General features: G+C 38.2%; 9 non-coding genes across 9 annotated transcripts; all 9 read left to right on the forward strand.

Moving 5' to 3' along the window:
* The first annotated feature begins 521 nt into the window (after nucleotides 1-521).
* On the forward strand, nucleotides 522-594 carry TRNAK-CUU (transfer RNA lysine (anticodon CUU)). Its single transcript has one exon. It is a non-coding gene; the product is annotated as a tRNA-Lys (tRNA).
* A 1,892-nt stretch (nucleotides 595-2,486) lies between these two features.
* Nucleotides 2,487-2,559, forward strand: TRNAK-CUU (transfer RNA lysine (anticodon CUU)). Its single transcript has one exon. It is a non-coding gene; the product is annotated as a tRNA-Lys (tRNA).
* A 3,858-nt stretch (nucleotides 2,560-6,417) lies between these two features.
* On the forward strand, nucleotides 6,418-6,490 carry TRNAK-CUU (transfer RNA lysine (anticodon CUU)). The gene has a single exon. It is a non-coding gene; the product is annotated as a tRNA-Lys (tRNA).
* A 3,866-nt stretch (nucleotides 6,491-10,356) lies between these two features.
* Nucleotides 10,357-10,429, forward strand: TRNAK-CUU (transfer RNA lysine (anticodon CUU)). The gene has a single exon. It is a non-coding gene; the product is annotated as a tRNA-Lys (tRNA).
* A 1,892-nt stretch (nucleotides 10,430-12,321) lies between these two features.
* On the forward strand, nucleotides 12,322-12,394 carry TRNAK-CUU (transfer RNA lysine (anticodon CUU)). The gene has a single exon. It is a non-coding gene; the product is annotated as a tRNA-Lys (tRNA).
* Nucleotides 12,395-14,735: 2,341 nt separating this feature from the next.
* Nucleotides 14,736-14,808, forward strand: TRNAK-CUU (transfer RNA lysine (anticodon CUU)). The gene has a single exon. It is a non-coding gene; the product is annotated as a tRNA-Lys (tRNA).
* A 6,269-nt stretch (nucleotides 14,809-21,077) lies between these two features.
* On the forward strand, nucleotides 21,078-21,150 carry TRNAK-CUU (transfer RNA lysine (anticodon CUU)). Its single transcript has one exon. It is a non-coding gene; the product is annotated as a tRNA-Lys (tRNA).
* A 1,892-nt stretch (nucleotides 21,151-23,042) lies between these two features.
* On the forward strand, nucleotides 23,043-23,115 carry TRNAK-CUU (transfer RNA lysine (anticodon CUU)). The gene has a single exon. It is a non-coding gene; the product is annotated as a tRNA-Lys (tRNA).
* Nucleotides 23,116-25,007: 1,892 nt separating this feature from the next.
* TRNAK-CUU (transfer RNA lysine (anticodon CUU)) lies at nucleotides 25,008-25,080 on the forward strand. Its single transcript has one exon. It is a non-coding gene; the product is annotated as a tRNA-Lys (tRNA).
* The last annotated feature ends 206 nt before the right edge of the window (nucleotides 25,081-25,286 follow it).

Below are 25,286 nucleotides of genomic sequence, written 5' to 3' on the forward strand. Positions count from 1 at the left end.
TTCACCATTTCTAATTGTTTTACGACTCTAGAAATGCAGACTTGGAGACTTCTCGTTATGATCCAAAAAGGGGAGATTTTCAAATCTTATCACCTGGACAGAAACTAAGGGATTAAAATCAAAACTAGATCTCACTGTGGAACAAGAGCTACTATGGCCCATTATATCCTTCACTGTTTCTGATTGTTTTACGAGTCTAGGAATGCCAACCTGGAGACGTTTCATTACAGGGTGGATTGCTTGAATCTTATAGGGTAAAGTGATATGATTTTTCTCTTGTTTAAGAAGGTAAATTTTATATCATACATTAAGATAGAGAGCTTTGCGAGTTCCCTCTTTCCCTCTGTCCACCCTTTGCTTCCAGGGTGAGTTCTATAGGGTAAAGTGATCTGATTTTTCTCTTGTTTAAGAAGGTAAATTTATATATTATATTAAATAGTTAAACCAAGATAGAGAGCTTTGCAAGCTCTCTCCATCCACCCTTTGCATCCGAAGTCAGAGCATAATGCATGTAGGAATCAGCCCGGCTAGCTCAGTCGGTAGAGCATGAGACTCTTAATCTCAGGGTCGTGGGTTCGAGCCCCACGTTGGGCAAGATATGTAATTTTATGTCTCCTTTATTGAAAAAAATAAAAAAAGAAGGAAGGTGCTTACGTTTGGCCTAGGGAATCATAAAAGTCACCATATATTAGAGCAGATTGTATATTTGAAAAACATAGAAGGTGAAGAAACAGGAGTGTAGTTCTTTGGAAAATTGTGTCAAGCTATTTAATTGTTGTAAGACGATTGAGGAATTCTTACAAAACATTTTAGTAGAGGGAGATTTTCAAATCTAACCATAAACCAGTGGACACAACCTAGCAGGGGAACATGTTAACAAAATGCTACCTTAGAATATAAGGAATTAAGTCATATTATTTCCATAAGAGCAATGAAGCCATTGTTTAAGAAGGCAACTTTATATGGTTCAGTGGAGCTAAATCTCACCTTCCAACATAAGCAACTAGGGTCTATGATCTCTTTCACCATCAGGCCAGGAGAAATGAAACAATCCAAAAGGGGTAGGCTTTCAATGCTAATCACATGTTACTGGACACAGTCTAACTGAATACAATCTAAATTAAACCCCACTGTCAGACAAGAGCTACTATGGCCCATCATTTCCTTCACCATTTCTAATTGTTTTACGACTCTAGAAATGCAGACTTGGAGACTTCTCGTTATGATCCAAAAAGGGGAGATTTTCAAATCTTATCACCTGGACAGAAACTAAGGGATTAAAATCAAAACTAGATCTCACTGTGGAACAAGAGCTACTATGGCCCATTATATCCTTCACTGTTTCTGATTGTTTTACGAGTCTAGGAATGCCAACCTAGAGACGTTTCATTACAGGGTGGATTGCTTGAATCTTATAGGGTAAAGTGATATGATTTTTCTCTTGTTTAAGAAGGTAAATTTTATATCATACATTAAGATAGAGAGCTTTGCGAGTTCCCTCTTTCCCTCTGTCCACCCTTTGCTTCCGCAAAGCTCTCTCGGAATGCAGACTTGAAGACTTTTCATTACAGGGTGAATTATACTCTTAATCTCAGGGTCGTGGGTTCGAGCCCCACGTTGGGCGAGATGTGTTAACAAATTGCTACCTTAGAATATAAGGAATTAAGTCATATTATTTCCATAAGAGCAATGAAGCCATTGTTTAAGAAGGCAACTTTATATGGTTCAGTGGAGCTAAATCTCACCTTCCAACATAAGCAACTAGGGTCTATGATCTCTTTCACCATCAGGCCAGGAGAAATGAAACAATCCAAAAGGGGTAGGTTTTCAATGCTAATCACATGTTACTGGACACAGTCTAACTGAATACAATCTAAATTAAACCCCACTGTCAGACAAGAGCTACTATGGCCCATCATTTCCTTCACCATTTCTAATTGTTTTACGACTCTAGAAATGCAGACTTGGAGACTTCTCGTTATGATCCAAAAAGGGGAGATTTTCAAATCTTATCACCTGGACAGAAACTAAGGGATTAAAATCAAAACTAGATCTCACTGTGGAACAAGAGCTAATATGGCCCATTATATCCTTCACTGTTTCTGATTGTTTTACGAGTCTAGGAATGCCAACCTGGAGACGTTTCATTACAGGGTGGATTGCTTGAATCTTATAGGGTAAAGTGATATGATTTTTCTCTTGTTTAAGAAGGTAAATTTTATATCATACATTAAGATAGAGAGCTTTGCGAGTTCCCTCTTTCCCTCTGTCCACCCTTTGCTTCCGCAAAGCTCTCTCGGAATGCAGACTTGAAGACTTTTCATTACAGGGTGAGTTCTATAGGGTAAAGTGATCTGATTTTTCTCTTGTTTAAGAAGGTAAATTTATATATTATATTAAATAGTTAAACCAAGATAGAGAGCTTTGCAAGCTCTCTCCATCCACCCTTTGCATCCGAAGTCAGAGCATAACGCATGTAGGAATCAGCCCGGCTAGCTCAGTCGGTAGAGCATGAGACTCTTAATCTCAGGGTCGTGGGTTCGAGCCCCACGTTGGGCGAGATATGTAATTTTATGTCTCCTTTATTGAAAAAAATAAAAAAAGAAGGAAGGTGTTTACGTTTGGCCTAGGGAATCATAAAAGTCACCATATATTAGAGCAGATTGTATATTTGAAAAACATAGAAGGTGAAGAAACAGGAGTGTAGTTCTTTGGAAAAGTGTGTCAAGCAATTTAATTGTTGTAAGACGATTGAGGAATTCTTACAAAACATTTTAGTAGAGGGAGATTTTCAAATCTAACCATAAACCAGTGGACACAACCTAGCAGGGGAACATGTTAACAAAATGCTACCTTAGAATATAAGGAATTAAGTCATATTATTTCCATAAGAGCAATGAAGCCATTGTTTAAGAAGGCAACTTTATATGGTTCAGTGGAGCTAAATCTCACCTTCCAACATAAGCAACTAGGGTCTATGATCTCTTTCACCATCAGGCCAGGAGAAATGAAACAATCCAAAAGGGGTAGGTTTTCAATGCTAATCACATGTTACTGGACACAGTCTAACTGAATACAATCTAAATTAAACCCCACTGTCGGACAAGAGCTACTATGGCCCATCATTTCCTTCACCATTTCTAATTGTTTTACGACTCTAGAAATGCAGACTTGGAGACTTCTCGTTATGACCCAAAAAGGGGAGATTTTCAAATCTTATCACCTGGACAGAAACTAAGGGATTAAAATCAAAACTAGATCTCACTGTGGAACAAGAGCTACTATGGCCCATTATATCCTTCACTGTTTCTGATTGTTTTACGAGTCTAGGAATGCCAACCTAGAGACGTTTCATTACAGGGTGGATTGCTTGAATCTTATAGGGTAAAGTGATATGATTTTTCTCTTGTTTAAGAAGGTAAATTTTATATCATACATTAAGATAGAGAGCTTTGCGAGTTCCCTCTTTCCCTCTGTCCACCCTTTGCTTCTGCAAAGCTCTCTCGGAATGCAGACTTGAAGACTTTTCATTACAGGGTGAATTATACTCTTAATCTCAGGGTCGTGGGTTCGAGCCCCACGTTGGGCGAGATGTGTTAACAAATTGCTACCTTAGAATATAAGGAATTAAGTCATATTATTTCCATAAGAGCAATGAAGCCATTGTTTAAGAAGGCAACTTTATATGGTTCAGTGGAGCTAAATCTCACCTTCCAACATAAGCAACTAGGGTCTATGATCTCTTTCACCATCAGGCCAGGAGAAATGAAACAATCCAAAAGGGGTAGGTTTTCAATGCTAATCACATGTTACTGGACACAGTCTAACTGAATACAATCTAAATTAAACCCCACTGTCAGACAAGAGCTACTATGGCCCATCATTTCCTTCACCATTTCTAATTGTTTTACGACTCTAGAAATGCAGACTTGGAGACTTCTCGTTATGATCCAAAAAGGGGAGATTTTCAAATCTTATCACCTGGACAGAAACTAAGGGATTAAAATCAAAACTAGATCTCACTGTGGAACAAGAGCTACTATGGCCCATTATATCCTTCACTGTTTCTGATTGTTTTACGAGTCTAGGAATGCCAACCTGGAGACGTTTCATTACAGGGTGGATTGCTTGAATCTTATAGGGTAAATTGATATGATTTTTCTCTTGTTTAAGAAGTAAAATTTTATATCATACATTAAGATAGAGAGCTTTGCGAGTTCCCTCTTTCCCTCTGTCCACCCTTTGCTTCCGCAAAGCTCTCTCGGAATGCAGACTTGAAGACTTTTCATTACAGGGTGAGTTCTATAGGGTAAAGTGATCTGATTTTTCTCTTGTTTAAGAAGGTAAATTTATATATTATATTAAATAGTTAAACCAAGATAGAGAGCTTTGCAAGCTCTCTCCATCCACCCTTTGCATCCGAAGTCAGAGTATAATGTATGTAGGAATCAGCCCGGCTAACTCAGTCGGTAGAGCATGAGACTCTTAATCTCAGGGTCGTGGGTTCGAGCCCCACGTTGGGCGAGATATGTAATTTTATGTCTCCTTTATTGAAAAAAAATAAAAAAAGAAGGAAGGTGCTTACGTTTGGCCTAGGGAATTATAAAAGTCACCATATATTAGAGCAGATTGTATATTTGAAAAACATAGAAGGTGAAGAAACAGGAGTGTAGTTCTTTGGAAAAGTGTGTCAAGCAATTTAATTGTTGTAAGACGATTGAGGAATTCTTACAAAACATTTTAGTAGAGGGAGATTTTCAAATCTAACCATAAACCAGTGGACACAACCTAGCAGGGGAACATGTTAACAAAATGCTACCTTAGAATATAAGGAATTAAGTCATATTATTTCCATAAGAGCAATGAAGCCATTGTTTAGGAAGGCAACTTTATATGGTTCAGTGGAGCTAAATCTCACCTTCCAACATAAGCAACTAGGGTCTATGATCTCTTTCACCATCAGGCCAGGAGAAATGAAACAATCCAAAAGGGGTAGGTTTTCAATGCTAATCACATGTTACTGGACACAGTCTAACTGAATACAATCTAAATTAAACCCCACTGTCAGACAAGAGCTACTATGGCCCATCATTTCCTTCACCATTTCTAATTGTTTTACGACTCTAGAAATGCAGACTTGGAGACTTCTCGTTATGATCCAAAAAGGGGAGTTTTTCAAATCTTATCACCTGGACAGAAACTAAGGGATTAAAATCAAAACTAGATCTCACTGTGGAACAAGAGCTACTATGGCCCATTATATCCTTCACTGTTTCTGATTGTTTTACGAGTCTAGGAATGCCAACCTGGAGACGTTTCATTACAGGTTGGATTGCTTGAATCTTATAGGGTAAAGTGATATGATTTTTCTCTTGTTTAAGAAGGTAAATTTTATATCATACATTAAGATAGAGAGCTTTGCAAGTTCCCTCTTTCCCTCTGTCCACCCTTTGCTTCCGCAAAGCTCTCTCGGAATGCAGACTTGAAGACTTTTCATTACAGGGTGAATTATACTCTTAATCTCAGGGTCGTGGGTTCGAGCCCCACGTTGGGCGAGATGTGTTAACAAATTGCTACCTTAGAATATAAGGAATTAAGTCATATTATTTCCATAAGAGCAATGAAGCCATTGTTTAAGAAGGCAACTTTATATGGTTCAGTGGAGCTAAATCTCACCTTCCAACATAAGCAACTAGGGTCTATGATCTCTTTCACCATGAGGCCAGGAGAAATGAAACAATCCAAAAGGGGTAGGTTTTCAATGCTAATCACATGTTACTGGACACAGTCTAACTGAATACAATCTAAATTAAACCCCACTGTCAGACAAGAGCTACTATGGCCCATCATTTCCTTCACCATTTCTAATTGTTTTACGACTCTAGAAATGCAGACTTGGAGACTTCTCGTTATGATCCAAAAAGGGGAGATTTTCAAATCTTATCACCTGGACAGAAACTAAGGGATTAAAATCAAAACTAGATCTCACTGTGGAACAAGAGCTACTATGGCCCATTATATCCTTCACTGTTTCTGATTGTTTTACGAGTCTAGGAATGCCAACCTGGAGACGTTTCATTACAGGGTGGATTGCTTGAATCTTATAGGGTAAAGTGATATGAATTTTCTCTTGTTTAAGAAGGTAAATTTTATATCATACATTAAGATAGAGAGCTTTGCGAGTTCCCTCTTTCCCTCTGTCCACCCTTTGCTTCCGCAAAGCTCTCTCGGAATGCAGACTTGAAGACTTTTCATTACAGGGTGAGTTCTATAGGGTAAAGTGATCTGATTTTTCTCTTGTTTAAGAAGGTAAATTTATATATCATATTAAATAGTTAAACCAAGATAGAGAGCTTTGCAAGCTCTCTCCATCCACCCTTTGCATCCGAAATCAGAGCATAATGCATGTAGGAGTCAGCCCGGCTAGCTCAGTCGGTAGAGCATGAGACTCTTAATCTCAGGGTCGTGGGTTCGAGCCCCACGTTGGGCGAGATATGTAATTTTATGTCTCCTTTATTGAAAAAAATAAAAAAAGAAGGAAGGTGCTTACGTTTGGCCTAGGGAATCAAAAAAGTCACCATATATTAGAGCAGATTGTAAATTTGAAAAACATAGAAGGTGAAGAAACAGGAGTGTAGTTCTTTGGAGAAGTGTGTCAAGCAATTTAATTGTTGTAAGACGATTGAGGAATTCTTACAAAACATTTTAGTAGAGGGAGATTTTCAAATCTAACCATAAACCAGTGGACACAACCTATCAGGGGAACATGTTAACAAAATGCTACCTTAGAATATAAGGAATTAAGTCATATTATTTCCATAAGAGCAATGAAGCCATTGTTTAAGAATGCAACTTTATATGGTTCAGTGGAGCTAAATCTCACCTTCCAACATAAGCAACTAGGGTCTATGATCTCTTTCACCATCAGGCCAGGAGAAATGAAACAATCCAAAAGGGGTAGGTTTTCAATGCTAATCACATGTTACTGGACACAGTCTAACTGAATACAATCTAAATTAAACCCCACTGTCAGACAAGAGCTACTATGGCCCATCATTTCCTTCACCATTTCTAATTGTTTTACGACTCTAGAAATGCAGACTTGGAGACTTCTCGTTATGATCCAAAAAGGGGAGATTTTCAAATCTTATCACCTGGACAGAAACTAAGGGATTAAAATCAAAACTAGATCTCACTGTGGAACAAGAGCTACTATGGCCCATTATATCCTTCACTGTTTCTGATTGTTTTACGAGTCTAGGAATGCCAACCTGGAGACGTTTCATTACAGGGTGGATTGCTTGAATCTTATAGGGTAAAGTGATATGAATTTTCTCTTGTTTAAGAAGGTAAATTTTATATCATACATTAAGATAGAGAGCTTTGCGAGTTCCCTCTTTCCCTCTGTCCACCCTTTGCTTCCGCAAAGCTCTCTCGGAATGCAGACTTGAAGACTTTTCATTAAAAGGTGAATTATACTCTTAATCTCAGGGTCGTGGGTTCGAGCCCCACGTTGGGCGAGATGTGTTAACAAATTGCTACCTTAGAATATAAGGAATTAAGTCATATTATTTCCATAAGAGCAATGAAGCCATTGTTTAAGAAGGCAACTTTATATGGTTCAGTGGAGCTAAATCTCACCTTCCAACATAAGCAACTAGGGTCTATGATCTCTTTCACCATCAGGCCAGGAGAAATGAAACAATCCAAAAGGGGTAGGTTTTCAATGCTAATCACATGTTACTGGACACAGTCTAACTGAATACAATCTAAATTAAACCCCACTGTCAGACAAGAGCTACTATGGCCCATCATTTCCTTCACCATTTCTAATTGTTTTACGACTCTAGAAATGCAGACTTGGAGACTTCTCGTTATGATCCAAAAAGGGGAGTTTTTCAAATCTTATCACCTGGACAGAAACTAAGGGATTAAAATCAAAACTAGATCTCACTGTGGAACAAGAGCTACTATGGCCCATTATATCCTTCACTGTTTCTGATTGTTTTACGAGTCTAGGAATGCCAACCTGGAGACGTTTCATTACAGGTTGGATTGCTTGAATCTTATAGGGTAAAGTGATATGATTTTTCTCTTGTTTAAGAAGGTAAATTTTATATCATACATTAAGATAGAGAGCTTTGCGAGTTCCCTCTTTCCCTCTGTCCACCCTTTGCTTCCGCAAAGCTCTCTCGGAATGCAGACTTGAAGACTTTTCATTACAGGGTGAATTATACTCTTAATGTCAGGGTCGTGGGTTCGAGCCCCACGTTGGGCGAGATGTGTTAACAAATTGCTACCTTAGAATATAAGGAATTAAGTCATATTATTTCCATAAGAGCAATGAAGCCATTGTTTAAGAAGGCAACTTTAAATGGTTCAGTGGAGCTAAATCTCACCTTCCAACATAAGCAACTAGGGTCTATGATCTCTTTCACCATCAGGCCAGGAGAAATGAAACAATCCAAAAGGGGTAGGTTTTCAATGCTAATCACATGTTACTGGACACAGTCTAACTGAATACAATCTAAATTAAACCCCACTGTCAGACAAGAGCTACTATGGCCCATCATTTCCTTCACCATTTCTAATTGTTTTACGACTCTAGAAATGCAGACTTGGAGACTTCTCGTTATGATCCAAAAAGGGGAGATTTTCAAATCTTATCACCTGGACAGAAACTAAGGGATTAAAATCAAAACTAGATCTCACTGTGGAACAAGAGCTACTATGGCCCATTATATCCTTCACTGTTTCTGATTGTTTTACGAGTCTAGGAATGCCAACCTGGAGACGTTTCATTACAGGGTGGATTGCTTGAATCTTATAGGGTAAAGTGATATGATTTTTCTCTTGTTTAAGAAGGTAAATTTTATATCATACATTAAGATAGAGAGCTTTGCGAGTTCCCTCTTTCCCTCTGTCCACCCTTTGCTTCCGCAAAGCTCTCTCGGAATGCAGACTTGAAGACTTTTCATTACAGGGTGGATTGCTTGAATCTTATAGGGTAAAGTGATCTGATTTTTCTCTTGTTTAAGAAGGTAAATTTATATATTATATTAAATAGTTAAACCAAGATAGAGAGCTTTGCAAGCTCTCTCCATCCACCCTTTGCATCCGAAGTCAGAGCATAATGCATGTAGGAATCAGCCCGGCTAGCTCAGTCGGTAGAGCATGTGACTCTTAATCTCAGGGTTGTGGGTTCGAGCCCCACGTTGGGCGAGATATGTAATTTTATGTCTCCTTTATTGAAAAAAATAAAAAAAGAAGGAAGGTGCTTACGTTTGGCCTAGGGAATCATAAAAGTCACCATATATTAGAGCAGATTGTATATTTGAAAAACATAGAAGGTGAAGAAACAGGAGTGTAGTTCTTTGGAAAAGTGTGTCAAGCAATTTAATTGTTGTAAGACGATTGAGGAATTCTTACAAAACATTTTAGTAGAGGGAGATTTTCAAATCTAACCATAAACCAGTGGACACAACCTAGCAGGGGAACATGTTAACAAAATGCTACCTTAGAATATAAGGAATTAAGTCATATTATTTCCATAAGAGCAATGAAGCCATTGTTTAAGAATGCAACTTTATATGGTTCAGTGGAGCTAAATCTCACCTTCCAACATAAGCAACTAGGGTCTATGTTCTCTTTCACCATCAGGCCAGGAGAAATGAAACAATCCAAAAGGGGTAGGTTTTCAATGCTAATCACTTGTTACTGGACACAGTCTAACTGAATACAATCTAAATTAAACCCCACTGTCAGACAAGAGCTACTATGGCCCATCATTTCCTTCACCATTTCTAATTGTTTTACGACTCTAGAAATGCAGACTTGGAGACTTCTCGTTATGATCCAAAAAGGGGAGATTTTCAAATCTTATCACCTGGACAGAAACTAAGGGATTAAAATCAAAACTAGATCTCACTGTGGAACAAGAGCTACTATGGCCCATTATATCCTTCACTGTTTCTGATTGTTTTACGAGTCTAGGAATGCCAACCTGGAGACGTTTCATTACAGGGTGGATTGCTTGAATCTTATAGGGTAAAGTGATATGATTTTTCTCTTGTTTAAGAAGGTAAATTTTATATCATACATTAAGATAGAGAGCTTTGCGAGTTCCCTCTTTCCCTCTGTCCACCCTTTGCTTCCGCAAAGCTCTCTCGGAATGCAGACTTGAAGACTTTTCATTACAGGGTGAGTTCTATAGGGTAAAGTGATCTGATTTTTCTCTTGTTTAAGAAGGTAAATTTATATATTATATTAAATAGTTAAACGAAGATAGAGAGCTTTGCAAGCTCTCTCCATCCACCCTTTGCATCCGAAGTAAGAGCATAATGCATGTAGGAATCAGCCCGGCTAGCTCAGTCGGTAGAGCATGAGACTCTTAATCTCAGGGTCGTGGGTTCGAGCCCCACGTTGGGCGAGATATGTAATTTTATGTCTCCTTTATTGAAAAAAATAAAAAAAGAAGGAAGGTGCTTACGTTTGGCCTAGGGAATCATAAAAGTCACCATATATTAGAGCAGATTGTATATTTGAAAAACATAGAAGGTGAAGAAACAGGAGTGTAGTTCTTTGGAAAAGTGTGTCAAGCAATTTAATTGTTGTAAGACGATTGAGGAATTCTTACAAAACATTTTAGTAGAGGGAGATTTTCAAATCTAACCATAAACCAGTGGACACAACCTAGCAGGGGAACATGTTAACAAAATGCTACCTTAGAATATAAGGAATTAATTCATATTATTTCCATAAGAGCAATGAAGCCATTGTTTAAGAAGGCAACTTTATATGGTTCAGTGGAGCTAAATCTCACCTTCCAACATAAGCAACTAGGGTCTATGATCTCTTTCACCATCAGGCCAGGAGAAATGAAACAATCCAAAAGGGGTAGGTTTTCAATGCTAATCACATGTTACTGGACACAGTCTAACTGAATACAATCTAAATTAAACCCCACTGTCAGACAAGAGCTACTATGGCCCATCATTTCCTTCACCATTTCTAATTGTTTTACGACTCTAGAAATGCAGACTTGGAGACTTCTCGTTATGATCCAAAAAGGGGAGTTTTTCAAATCTTATCACCTGGACAGAAACTAAGGGATTAAAATCAAAACTAGATCTCACTGTGGAACAAGAGCTACTATGGCCCATTATATCCTTCACTGTTTCTGATTGTTTTACGAGTCTAGGAATGCCAACCTGGAGACGTTTCATTACAGGTTGGATTGCTTGAATCTTATAGGGTAAAGTGATATGATTTTTCTCTTGTTTAAGAAGGTAAATTTTATATCATACATTAAGATAGAGAGCTTTGCGAGTTCCCTCTTTCCCTCTGTCCACCCTTTGCTTCCGCAAAGCTCTCTCGGAATGCAGACTTGAAGACTTTTCATTACAGGGTGAATTATACTCTTAATCTCAGGGTCGTGGGTTCGAGCCCCACGTTGGGCGAGATGTGTTAACAAATTGCTACCTTAGAATATAAGGAATTAAGTCATATTATTTCCATAAGAGCAATGAAGCCATTGTTTAAGAAGGCAACTTTATATGGTTCAGTGGAGCTAAATCTCACCTTCCAACATAAGCAACTAGGGTCTATGATCTCTTTCACCATCAGGCCAGGAGAAATGAAACAATCCAAAAGGGGTAGGTTTTCAATGCTAATCACATTTTACTGGACACAGTCTAACTGAATACAATCTAAATTAAACCCCACTGTCAGACAAGAGCTACTATGGCCCATCATTTCCTTCACCATTTCTAATTGTTTTACGACTCTAGAAATGCAGACTTGGAGACTTCTCGTTATGATCCAAAAAGGGGAGATTTTCAAATCTTATCACCTGGACAGAAACTAAGGGATTAAAATCAAAACTAGATCTCACTGTGGAACAAGAGCTACTATGGCCCATTATATCCTTCACTGTTTCTGATTGTTTTACGAGTCTAGGAATGCCAACCTGGAGACGTTTCATTACAGGGTGGATTGCTTGAATCTTATAGGGTAAAGTGATATGATTTTTCTCTTGTTTAAGAAGGTAAATTTTATATCATACATTAAGATAGAGAGCTTTGCGAGTTCCCTCTTTCCCTCTGTCCACCCTTTGCTTCCGCAAAGCTCTCTCGGAATGCAGACTTGAAGACTTTTCATTACAGGGTGAGTTCTATAGGGTAAAGTGATCTGATTTTTCTCTTGTTTAAGAAGGTAAATTTATATATTATATTAAATAGTTAAACCAAGATAGAGAGCTTTGCAAGCTCTCTCCATCCACCCTTTGCATCCGAAGTCAGAGCATAATGCATGTAGGAATCAGCCCGGCTAGCTCAGTCGGTAGAGCATGAGACTCTTAATCTCAGGGTCGTGGGTTCGAGCCCCACGTTGGGCGAGATATGTAATTTTATGTCTCCTTTATTGAAAAAAATAAAAAAAGAAGGAAGGTGCTTACGTTTGGCCTAGGGAATCATAAAAGTCACCATATATTAGAGCAGATTGTATATTTGAAAAACATAGAAGGTGAAGAAACAGGAGTGTAGTTCTTTGGAAAAGTGTGTCAAGCAATTTAATTGTTGTAAGACGATTGAGGAATTCTTACAAAACATTTTAGTAGAGGGAGATTTTCAAATCTAACCATAAACCAGTGGACACAACCTAGCAGGGGAACATGTTAACAAAATGCTACCTTAGAATATAAGGAATTAAGTCATATTATTTCCATAAGAGCAATGAAGCCATTGTTTAAGAAGGCAACTTTATATGGTTCAGTGGAGCTAAATCTCACCTTCCAACATAAGCAACTAGGGTCTATGATCTCTTTCACCATCAGGCCAGGAGAAATGAAACAATCCAAAAGGGGTAGGTTTTCAATGCTAATCACATGTTACTGGACACAGTCTAACTGAATACAATCTAAATTAAACCCCACTGTCAGACAAGAGCTACTATGGCCCATCATTTCCTTCACCATTTCTAATTGTTTTACGACTCTAGAAATGCAGACTTGGAGACTTCTCGTTATGATCCAAAAAGGGGAGATTTTCAAATCTTATCACCTGGACAGAAACTAAGGGATTAAAATCAAAACTAGATCTCACTGTGGAACAAGAGCTACTATGGCCCATTATATCCTTCACTGTTTCTGATTGTTTTACGAGTCTAGGAATGCCAATCTGGAGACGTTTCATTACAGGGTGGATTGCTTGAATCTTATAGGGTAAAGTGATATGATTTTTCTCTTGTTTAAGAAGGTAAATTTTATATCATACATTAAGATAGAGAGCTTTGCGAGTTCCCTCTTTCCCTCTGTCCACCCTTTGCTTCCGCAAAGCTCTCTCGGAATGCAGACTTGAAGACTTTTCATTACAGGGTGAGTTCTATAGGGTAAAGTGATCTGATTTTTCTCTTGTTTAAGAAGGTAAATTTATATATTATATTAAATAGTTAAACCAAGATAGAGAGCTTTGCAAGCTCTCTCCATCCACCCTTTGCATCCGAAGTCAGAGCATAATGCATGTAGGAATCAGCCCGGCTAGCTCAGTCGGTAGAGCATGAGACTCTTAATCTCAGGGTCGTGTGTTCGAGCCCCACGTTGGGCGAGATATGTAATTTTATGTCTCCTTTATTGAAAAAAATAAAAAAAGAAGGAAGGTGCTTACGTTTGGCCTAGGGAATCATAAAAGTCACCATATATTAGAGCAGATTGTATATTTGAAAAACATAGAAGGTGAAGAAACAGGAGTGTAGTTCTTTGGAAAAGTGTGTCAAGCAATTTAATTGTTGTAAGACGATTGAGGAATTCTTACAAAACATTTTAGTAGAGGGAGATTTTCAAATCTAACCATAAACCAGTGGACACAACCTAGCAGGGGAACATGTTAACAAAATGCTACCTTAGAATATAAGGAATTAAGTCATATTATTTCCATAAGAGCAATGAAGCCATTGTTTAAGAAGGCAACTTTATATGGTTCAGTGGAGCTAAATCTCACCTTCCAACATAAGCAACTAGGGTCTATGATCTCTTTCACCATCAGGCCAGGAGAAATGAAACAATCCAAAAGGGGTAGGTTTTCAATGCTAATCACATGTTACTGGACACAGTCTAACTGAATACAATCTAAATTAAACCCCACTGTCAGACAAGAGCTACTATGGCCCATCATTTCCTTCACCATTTCTAATTGTTTTACGACTCTAGAAATGCAGACTTGGAGACTTCTCGTTATGATCCAAAAAGGGGAGATTTTCAAATCTTATCACCTGGACAGAAACTAAGGGATTAAAATCAAAACTAGATCTCACTGTGGAACAAGAGCTACTATGGCCCATTATATCCTTCACTGTTTCTGATTGTTTTACGAGTCTAGGAATGCCAACCTGGAGACGTTTCATTACAGGGTGGATTGCTTGAATCTTATAGGGTAAAGTGATATGATTTTTCTCTTGTTTAAGAAGGTAAATTTTATATCATACATTAAGATAGAGAGCTTTGCGAGTTCCCTCTTTCCCTCTGTCCACCCTTTGCTTCCGCAAAGCTCTCTCGGAATGCAGACTTGAAGACTTTTCATTACAGGGTGAGTTCTATAGGGTAAAGTGATCTGATTTTTCTCTTGTTTAAGAAGGTAAATTTATACATTATATTAAATAGTTAAACCAAGATAGAGAGCTTTGCAAGCTCTCTCCATCCACCCTTTGCATCCGAAGTCAGAGCATAATGCATGTAGGAATCAGCCCGGCTAGCTCAGTCGGTAGAGCATGAGACTCTTAATCTCAGGGTCGTGGGTTCGAGCCCCACGTTGGGCGAGATATGTAATTTTATGTCTCCTTTATTGAAAAAAATAAAAAAAGAAGGAAGGTGCTTACGTTTGGCCTAGGGAATCATAAAAGTCACCATATATTAGAGCAGATTGTATATTTGAAAAACATAGAAGGTGAAGAAACAGGAGTGTAGTTCTTTGGAAAAGTGTGTCAAGCTATTTAATTGTTGTAAGACGATTGAGGAATTCTTACAAAACATTTTAGTAGAGGGAGATTTTCAAATCTAACCATAAACCAGTGGACACAACCTAGCAGGGGAACATGTTAACAAAATGCTACCTTAGAATATAAGGAATTAAGTCATATTATTTCCATAAGAGCAATGAAGCCATTGTTTAAGAAGGCAACTTTATATGGTTCAGTGGAGCTAAATCTCACCTTCCAACATAAGCAACTAGGGTCTATGATCTCTTTCACCATCAGGCCAGGAGAAATGAAACAATCCAAAAGGGGTAGGTTTTCAATGCTAATCACATGTTACTGGACACAGTCTAACTGAATACAATCTAAATTAAACCCCACTGTCAGACAAGAGCTACTATGGCCCATCATTTCCTTCACCATTTCTAATTGTTTTACGACTCTAGAAATGCAGACTTGGAGACTTCTCGTTATGATCCAAAAAGGGGAGATTTCAAATCTTATCACCTGGACAGAAACTAAGGGATTAAAATCAAAACTAGATCTCACTGTGGAACAAGAGCTACTATGGCCCATTATATCCTTCACTGTTTCTGATTGTTTTACGAGTCTAGGAATGCCAACCTGGAGACGTTTCATTACAGGGTGGATTGCTTGAATCTTATAGGGTAAAGTGATATGATTTTTCTCTTGTTTAAGAAGGTAAATTTTATATCATACATTAAGATAGAGAGCTTTGCGAGTTCCCTCTTTCCCTCTGTCCACCCTTTGCTTCCGCAAAGCTCTCTCGGAATGCAGACTTGAAGACTTTTCATTACAGGGTGAGTTCTATAGGGTAAAGTGATCTGATTTTTCTCTTGTTTAAGAAGGTAAATTTATATATTATATTAAATAGTTAAACCAAGATAGAGAGCTTTGCAAGCTCTCTCCATCCACCCTTTGCATCCGAAGTCAGAGCATAATGCATGTAGGAATCAGCCCGGCTAGCTCAGTCGGTAGAACATGAGACTCTTAATCTCAGGGTCGTGGGTTCGAGCCCCACGTTGGGCGAGATATGTAATTTTATGTCTCCTTTATTGAAAAAAATAAAAAAAGAAGGAAGGTGCTTACGTTTGGCCTAGGGAATCATAAAAGTCACCATATATTAGAGCAGATTGTATATTTGAAAAACATAGAAGGTGAAGAAACAGGAGTGTAGTTCTTTGGAAAAGTGTGTCAAGCAATTTAATTGTTGTAAGACGATTGAGGAATTCTTACAAAACATTTTAGTAGAGGGAGATTTTCAAATCTAACCATAAACCAGTGGACACAACCTAGCAGGGGAACATGTTAACAAAATGCTACCTTAGAATATAAGGAATTAAGTCATATTATTTCCATAAGAGCAATGAAGCCATTGTTTAAGAAGGCAACTTTATATGGTTCAGTGGAGCTAAATCTCACCTTCCAACATAAGCAACTAGGGTCTATGATCTCTTTCACCATCAGGCCAGGAGAAATGAAACAATCCAAAAGGGGTAGGTTTTCAATGCTAATCACATGTTACTGGACACAGTCTAACTGAATACAATCTAAATTAAACCCCACTGTCAGACAAGAGCTACTATGGCCCATCATTTCCTTCACCATTTCTAATTGTTTTACGACTCTAGAAATGCAGACTTGGAGACTTCTCGTTATGATCCAAAAAGGGGAGATTTTCAAATCTTATCACCTGGACAGAAACTAAGGGATTAAAATCAAAACTAGATCTCACTGTGGAACAAGAGCTACTATGGCCCATTATATCCTTCACTGTTTCTGATTGTTTTACGAGTCTAGGAATGCCAACCTGGAGACGTTTCATTACAGGGTGGATTGCTTGAATCTTATAGGGTAAAGTGATATGATTTTTCTCTTGTTTAAGAAGGTAAATTTTATATCATACATTAAGATAGAGAGCTTTGCGAGTTCCCTCTTTCCCTCTGTCCACCCTTTGCTTCCGCAAAGCTCTCTCGGAATGCAGACTTGAAGACTTTTCATTACAGGGTGAGTTCTATAGGGTAAAGTTATCTGATTTTTCTCTTGTTTAAGAAGGTAAATTTATATATTATATTAAATAGTTAAACCAAGATAGAGAGCTTTGCAAGCTCTCTCCATCCACCCTTTGCATCCGAAGTCAGAGCATAATGCATGTAGGAATCAGCCCGGCTAGCTCAGTCGGTAGAACATGAGACTCTTAATCTCAGGGTCGTGGGTTCGAGCCCCACGTTGGGCGAGATATGTAATTTTATGTCTCCTTTATTGAAAAAAATAAAAAAAGAAGGAAGGTGCTTACGTTTGGCCTAGGGAATCATAAAAGTCACCATATATTAGAGCAGATTGTATATTTGAAAAACATAGAAGGTGAAGAAACAGGAGTGTAGTTCTTTGGAAAAGTGTGTCAAGCAATTTAATTGTTGTAAGACGATTGAGGAATTTTTACAAAACATTTTAGTAGAGGGAGATTTTCAAATCTAACCATAAACCAGTGGACACAACCTAGCAGGGGAACATGTTAACAAAATGCTACCTTAGAATATAAGGAATTAAGTCATATTATTTCCATAAGAGCAATGAAGCCATTGTTTAAGAAGGCAACTTTATATGGTTCAGTGGAGCTAAATCTCACCTTCCAACATAAGCAACTAGGGTCTATGATCTCTTTCACCATCAGGCCAGGAGAAATGAAACAATCCAAAAGGGGTAGGTTTTCAATGCTAATCACATGTTACTGGACACAGTCTAACTGAATACAATCTAAATTAAACCCCACTGTCAGACAAGAGCTACTATGGCCCATCATTTCCTTCACCATTTCTAATTGTTTTACGACTCTAGAAATGCAGACTTGGAGACTTCTCGTTATGATCCAAAAAGGGGAGATTTTCAAATCTTATCACCTGGACAGAAACTAAGGGATTAAAATCAAAACTAGATCTCACTGTGGAACAAGAGCTACTATGGCCCATTATATCCTTCACTGTTTCTGATTGTTTTACGAGTCTAGGAATGCCAACCTGGAGACGTTTCATTACAGGGTGGATTGCTTGAATCTTATAGGGTAAAGTGATATGATTTTTCTCTTGTTTAAGAAGGTAAATTTTATATCATACATTAAGATAGAGAGCTTTGCGAGTTCCCTCTTTCCCTCTGTCCACCCTTTGCTTCCGCAAAGCTCTCTCGGAATGCAGACTTGAAGACTTTTCATTACAGGGTGAGTTCTATAGGGTAAAGTGATCTGATTTTTCTCTTGTTTAAGAAGGTAAATTTATATATTATATTAAATAGTTAAACCAAGATAGAGAGCTTTGCAAGCTCTCTCCATCCACCCTTTGCATCCGAAGTCAGAGCATAATGCATGTAGGAATCAGCCCGGCTAGCTCAGTCGGTAGAGCATGAGACTCTTAATCTCAGGGTCGTGAGTTCGAGCCCCACGTTGGGCGAGATATGTAATTTTATGTCTCCTTTATTGAAAAAATAAAAAAAGAAGGAAGGTGCTTACGTTTGGCCTAGGGAATCATAAAAGTCACCATATATTAGAGCAGATTGTATATTTGAAAAACATAGAAGGTGAAGAAACAGGAGTGTAGTTCTTTGGAAAAGTGTGTCAAGCAATTTAATTGTTGTAAGACGATTGAGGAATTCTTACAAAACATTTTAGTAGAGGGAGATTTTCAAATCTAACCATAAACCAGTGGACACAACCTAGCAGGGGAACATGTTAACAAAATGCTACCTTAGAATATAAGGAATTAAGTCATATTATTTCCATAAGAGCAATGAAGCCATTGTTTAAGAATGCAACTTTATATGTTTCAGTGGAGCTAAATCTCACCTTCCAACATAAGCATCTAGGGTCTATGATCTCTTTCACCATCAGGCCAGGAGAAATGAAACAATCCAAAAGGGGTAGGTTTTCAATGCTAATCACATGTTACTGGACACAGTCTAACTGAATACAATCTAAATTAAACCCCACTGTCAGACAAGAGCTACTATGGCCCATCATTTCCTTCACCATTTCTAATTGTTTTACGACTCTAGAAATGCAGACTTGGAGACTTCTCGTTATGATCCAAAAAGGGGAGTTTTTCAAATTTTATCACCTGGACAGAAACTAAGGGATTAAAATCAAAACTAGATCTCACTGTGGAACAAGTGCTACTATGGCCCATTATATCCTTCACTGTTTCTGATTGTTTTACGAGTCTAGGAATGCCAACCTGGAGACGTTTCATTACAGGTTGGATTGCTTGAATCTTATAGGGTAAAGTGATATGATTTTTCTCTTGTTTAAGAAGGTAAATTTTATATCATACATTAAGATAGAGAGCTTTGCGAGTTCCCTCTTTCCCTCTGTCCACCCTTTGCTTCCGCAAAGCTCTCTCGGAATGCAGACTTGAAGACTTTTCATTACAGGGTGAATTATACTCTTAATCTCAGGGTCGTGGGTTCGAGCCCCACGTTGGGCGAGATGTGTTAACAAATTGCTACCTTAGAATATAAGGAATTAAGTCATATTATTTCCATAAGAGCAATGAAGCCATTGTTTAAGAAGGCAACTTTATATGGTTCAGTGGAGCTAAATCTCACCTTCCAACATAAGCAACTAGGGTCTATGATCTCTTTCACCATCAGGCCAGGAGAAATGAAACAATCCAAAAGGGGTAGGTTTTCAATGCTAATCACATGTTACTGGACACAGTCTAACTGAATACAATCTAAATTAAACCCCACTGTCAGACAAGAGCTACTATGGCCCATCATTTCCTTCACCATTTCTAATTGTTTTACGACTCTAGAAATGCAGACTTGGAGACTTTTCGTTATGATCCAAAAATGGGAGATTTTCAAATCTTATCACCTGGACAGAAACTAAGGGATTAAAATCAAAACTAGATCTCACTGTGGAACAAGAGCTACTATGGCCCATTATATCCTTCACTGTTTCTGATTGTTTTACGAGTCTAGGAATGCCAACCTGGAGACGTTTCATTACAGGGTGGATTGCTTGAATCTTATAGGGTAAAGTGATATGATTTTTCTCTTGTTTAAGAAGGTAAATTTTATATCATACATTAAGATAGAGAGCTTTGCGAGTTCCCTCTTTCCCTCTGTCCACCCTTTGCTTCCGCAAAGCTCTCTCGGAATGCAGACTTGAAGACTTTTCATTACAGGGTGAATTATACTCTTAATCTCAGGGTCGTGGGTTCGAGCCCCACGTTGGGCGAGATGTGTTAACAAATTGCTACCTTAGAATATAAGGAATTAAGTCATATTATTTCCATAAGAGCAATGAAGCCATTGTTTAAGAAGGCAACTTTATATGGTTCAGTGGAGCTAAATCTCACCTTCCAACATAAGCAACTAGGGTCTATGATCTCTTTCACCATCAGGCCAGGAGAAATGAAACAATCCAAAAGGGGTAGGTTTTCAATGCTAATCACATGTTACTGGACACAGTCTAACTGAATACAATCTAAATTAAACCCCACTGTCAGACAAGAGCTACTATGGCCCATCATTTCCTTCACCATTTCTAATTGTTTTACGACTCTAGAAATGCAGACTTGGAGACTTCTCGTTATGATCCAAAAATGGGAGATTTTCAAATCTTATCACCTGGACAGAAACTAAGGGATTAAAATCAAAACTAGATCTCACTGTGGAACAAGAGCTACTATGGCCCATTATATCCTTCACTGTTTCTGATTGTTTTACGAGTCTAGGAATGCCAACCTGGAGACGTTTCATTACAGGGTGGATTGCTTGAATCTTATAGGGTAAAGTGATATGATTTTTCTCTTGTTTAAGAAGGTAAATTTTATATCATACATTAAGATAGAGAGCTTTGCGAGTTCCCTCTTTCCCTCTGTCCACCCTTTGCTTCCGCAAAGCTCTCTCGGAATGCAGACTTGAAGACTTTTCATTACAGGGTGAGTTCTATAGGGTAAAGTGATCTGATTTTTCTCTTGTTTAAGAAGGTAAATTTATATATTATATTAAATAGTTAAACCAAGATAGAGAGCTTTGCAAGCTCTCTCCATCCACCCTTTGCATCCGAAGTCAGAGCATAATGCATGTAGGAATCAGCCCGGCTAGCTCAGTCGGTAGAGCATGAGACTCTTAATCTCAGGGTCGTGGGTTCGAGCCCCACGTTGGGCGAGATATGTAATTTTATGTCTCCTTTATTGAAAAAAATAAAAAAAGAAGGAAGGTGCTTACGTTTGGCCTAGGGAATCATAAAAGTCACCATATATTAGAGCAGATTGCATATTTGAAAAACATAGAAGGTGAAGAAACAGGAGTGTAGTTCTTTGGAAAAGTGTGTCAAGCAATTTAATTGTTGTAAGACGATTGAGGAATTCTTACAAAACATTTTAGTAGAGGGAGATTTTCAAATCTAACCATAAACCAGTGGACACAACCTAGCAGGGGAACATGTTAACAAAATGCTACCTTAGAATATAAGGAATTAAGTCATATTATTTCCATAAGAGCAATGAAGCCATTGTTTAAGAATGCAACTTTATATGTTTCAGTGGAGCTAAATCTCACCTTCCAACATAAGCATCTAGGGTCTATGATCTCTTTCACCATCAGGCCAGGAGAAATGAAACAATCCAAAAGGGGTAGGTTTTCAATGCTAATCACATGTTACTGGACACAGTCTAACTGAATACAATCTAAATTAAACCCCACTGTCAGACAAGAGCTACTATGGCCCATCATTTCCTTCACCATTTCTAATTGTTTTACGACTCTAGAAATGCAGACTTGGAGACTTCTCGTTATGATCCAAAAAGGGGAGTTTTTCAAATCTTATCACCTGGACAGAAACTAAGGGATTAAAATCAAAACTAGATCTCACTGTGGAACAAGAGCTACTATGGCCCATTATATCCTTCACTGTTTCTGATTGTTTTACGAGTCTAGGAATGCCAACCTGGAGACGTTTCATTACAGGTTGGATTGCTTGAATCTTATAGGGTAAAGTGATATGATTTTTCTCTTGTTTAAGAAGGTAAATTTTATATCATACATTAAGATAGAGAGCTTTGCGAGTTCCCTCTTTCCCTCTGTCCACCCTTTGCTTCCGCAAAGCTCTCTCGGAATGCAGACTTGAAGACTTTTCATTACAGGGTGAATTATACTCTTAATCTCAGGGTCGTGGGTTCGAGCCCCACGTTGGGCGAGATGTGTTAACAAATTGCTACCTTAGAATATAAGGAATTAAGTCATATTATTTCCATAAGAGCAATGAAGCCATTGTTTAAGAAGGCAACTTTATATGGTTCAGTGGAGCTAAATCTCACCTTCCAACATAAGCAACTAGGGTCTATGATCTCTTTCACCATCAGGCCAGGAGAAATGAAACAATCCAAAAGGGGTAGGTTTTCAATGCTAATCACATGTTACTGGACACAGTCTAACTGAATACAATCTAAATTAAACCCCACTGTCAGACAAGAGCTACTATGGCCCATCATTTCCTTCACCATTTCTAATTGTTTTACGACTCTAGAAATGCAGACTTGGAGACTTCTCGTTATGATCCAAAAATGGGAGATTTTCAAATCTTATCACCTGGACAGAAACTAAGGGATTAAAATCAAAACTAGATCTCACTGTGGAACAAGAGCTACTATGGCCCATTATATCCTTCACTGTTTCTGATTGTTTTACGAGTCTAGGAATGCCAACCTGGAGACGTTTCATTACAGGGTGGATTGCTTGAATCTTATAGGGTAAAGTGATATGATTTTTCTCTTGTTTAAGAAGGTAAATTTTATATCATACATTAAGATAGAGAGCTTTGCGAGTTCCCTCTTTCCCTCTGTCCACCCTTTGCTTCCGCAAAGCTCTCTCGGAATGCAGACTTGAAGACTTTTCATTACAGGGTGAGTTCTATAGGGTAAAGTGATCTGATTTTTCTCTTGTTTAAGAAGGTAAATTTATATATTATATTAAATAGTTAAACCAAGATAGAGAGCTTTGCAAGCTCTCTCCATCCACCCTTTGCATCCGAAGTCAGAGCATAATGCATGTAGGAATCAGCCCGGCTAGCTCAGTCGGTAGAGCATGAGACTCTTAATCTCAGGGTCGTGGGTTCGAGCCCCACGTTGGGCGAGATATGTAATTTTATGTCTCCTTTATTGAAAAAAATAAAAAAAGAAGGAAGGTGCTTACGTTTGGCCTAGGGAATCATAAAAGTCACCATATATTAGAGCAGATTGTATATTTGAAAAACATAGAAGGTGAAGAAACAGGAGTGTAGTTCTTTGGAAAAGTGTGTCAAGCAATTTAATTGTTGTAAGACGATTGAGGAATTCTTACAAAACATTTTAGTAGAGGGAGATTTTCAAATCTAACCATAAACCAGTGGACACAACCTAGCAGGGGAACATGTTAACAAAATGCTACCTTAGAATATAAGGAATTAAGTCATATTATTTCCATAAGAGCAATGAAGCCATTGTTTAAGAATGCAACTTTATATGTTTCAGTGGAGCTAAATCTCACCTTCCAACATAAGCATCTAGGGTCTATGATCTCTTTCACCATCAGGCCAGGAGAAATGAAACAATCCAAAAGGGGTAGGTTTTCAATGCTAATCACATGTTACTGGACACAGTCTAACTGAATACAATCTAAATTAAACCCCACTGTCAGACAAGAGCTACTATGGCCCATCATTTCCTTCACCATTTCTAATTGTTTTACGACTCTAGAAATGCAGACTTGGAGACTTCTCGTTATGATCCAAAAAGGGGAGTTTTTCAAATCTTATCACCTGGACAGAAACTAAGGGATTAAAATCAAAACTAGATCTCACTGTGGAACAAGAGCTACTATGGCCCATTATATCCTTCACTGTTTCTGATTGTTTTACGAGTCTAGGAATGCCAACCTGGAGACGTTTCATTACAGGTTGGATTGCTTGAATCTTATAGGGTAAAGTGATATGATTTTTCTCTTGTTTAAGAAGGTAAATTTTATATCATACATTAAGATAGAGAGCTTTGCGAGTTCCCTCTTTCCCTCTGTCCACCCTTTGCTTCCGCAAAGCTCTCTCGGAATGCAGACTTGAAGACTTTTCATTACAGGGTGAATTATACTCTTAATCTCAGGGTCGTGGGTTCGAGCCCCACGTTGGGCGAGATGTGTTAACAAATTGCTACCTTAGAATATAAGGAATTAAGTCATATTATTTCCATAAGAGCAATGAAGCCATTGTTTAAGAAGGCAACTTTATATGGTTCAGTGGAGCTAAATCTCACCTTCCAACATAAGCAACTAGGGTCTATGATCTCTTTCACCATCAGGCCAGGAGAAATGAAACAATCCAAAAGGGGTAGGTTTTCAATGCTAATCACATGTTACTGGACACAGTCTAACTGAATACAATCTAAATTAAACCCCACTGTCAGACAAGAGCTACTATGGCCCATCATTTCCTTCACCATTTCTAATTGTTTTACGACTCTAGAAATGCAGACTTGGAGACTTCTCGTTATGATCCAAAAAGGGGAGATTTTCAAATCTTATCACCTGGACAGAAACTAAGGGATTAAAATCAAAACTAGATCTCACTGTGGAACAAGAGCTACTATGGCCCATTATATCCTTCACTGTTTCTGATTGTTTTACGAGTCTAGGAATGCCAACCTGGAGACGTTTCATTACAGGGTGGATTGCTTGAATCTTATAGGGTAAAGTGATATGATTTTTCTCTTGTTTAAGAAGGTAAATTTTATATCATACATTAAGATAGAGAGCTTTGCGAGTTCCCTCTTTCCCTCTGTCCACCCTTTGCTTCCGCAAAGCTCTCTCGGAATGCAGACTTGAAGACTTTTCATTACAGGGTGAGTTCTATAGGGTAAAGTGATCTGATTTTTCTCTTGTTTAAGAAGGTAAATTTATATATTATATTAAATAGTTAAACCAAGATAGAGAGCTTTGCAAGCTCTCTCCATCCACCCTTTGCATCCGAAGTCAGAGCATAATGCATGTAGGAATCAGCCCGGCTAGCTCAGTCGGCAGAGCATGAGACTCTTAATCTCAGGGTCGTGGGTTCGAGCCCCACGTTGGGCGAGATATGTAATTTTATGTCTCCTTTATTGAAAAAAATAAAAAAAGAAGGAAGGTGCTTACGTTTGGCCTAGGGAATCATAAAAGTCACCATATATTAGAGCAGATTGTATATTTGAAAAACATAGAAGGTGAAGAAACAGGAGTGTAGTTCTTTGGAAAAGTGTGTCAAGCAATTTAATTGTTGTAAGACGATTGAGGAATTCTTA

Source organism: Pelobates fuscus, chromosome 2, assembly GCF_036172605.1.
Source record: "Pelobates fuscus isolate aPelFus1 chromosome 2, aPelFus1.pri, whole genome shotgun sequence".
Taxonomy (NCBI): domain Eukaryota; kingdom Metazoa; phylum Chordata; class Amphibia; order Anura; family Pelobatidae; genus Pelobates; species Pelobates fuscus.